Consider the following 666-nt stretch of genomic DNA (forward strand, 5'->3'; position numbering starts at 1 on the left):
CGCGAGCGCAGGGGGCGAGGCCGGGCCGGCGAGAGGAGCGGCCCCGCGGGGTGCGCGCCGCCTCCGACGGCGCCCTCTGGCGGCGAGCGAGAGCAGCGCCCGCTGCGGGAGGCCCTCGAGGAGAAGCAGGCGAGGGGAACCGCGACCCGGTGGAGACCCAAGCCGCTGTGGGAAGGTGATGGAGAAGAGTCAAGGCCATGGCGGTCCGACGGAAAAGAGCCCAGAGGGGTGTTTAAAGGTCGGAACCCAGATGGCGCTTTCGGAGGACGCCGCCCTCTGGCGGCGAGCGAGAGCAGCGCCCGCTGCGGGAGGCCCTCGAGGAGAAGCAGGCGAGGGGAACCGCGACCCGGTGGAGACCCAAGCCGCTGTGGGAAGGTGATGGAGAAGAGTCAAGGCCATGGCGGTCCGACGGAAAAGAGCCCAGAGGGGTGTTTAAAGGTCGGAACCCAGATGGCGCTTTCGGAGGACGCCATGAAGGAGGACGGCCCTCCGTTGAGGGGTCCTGAGACGGACGCCTGGACGACTCAGGGCGTCGGAGCCCGCAAAGCCGGACCTGGGCCTGTGGCGGAAGCTGCCCGTGGGCGTTGGCTCGGGCGCCGGTGCTCGGGAGGCTGCAGGACCCACCGCTGATTGGCTGTGGAGTCAGGCGGAAGTGATGCTGCTGTC

Source organism: Nannospalax galili, unplaced genomic scaffold (assembly GCF_000622305.1).
Source record: "Nannospalax galili isolate Female #2095 unplaced genomic scaffold, S.galili_v1.0 scaffold265, whole genome shotgun sequence".
NCBI lineage: Eukaryota > Metazoa > Chordata > Mammalia > Rodentia > Spalacidae > Nannospalax > Nannospalax galili.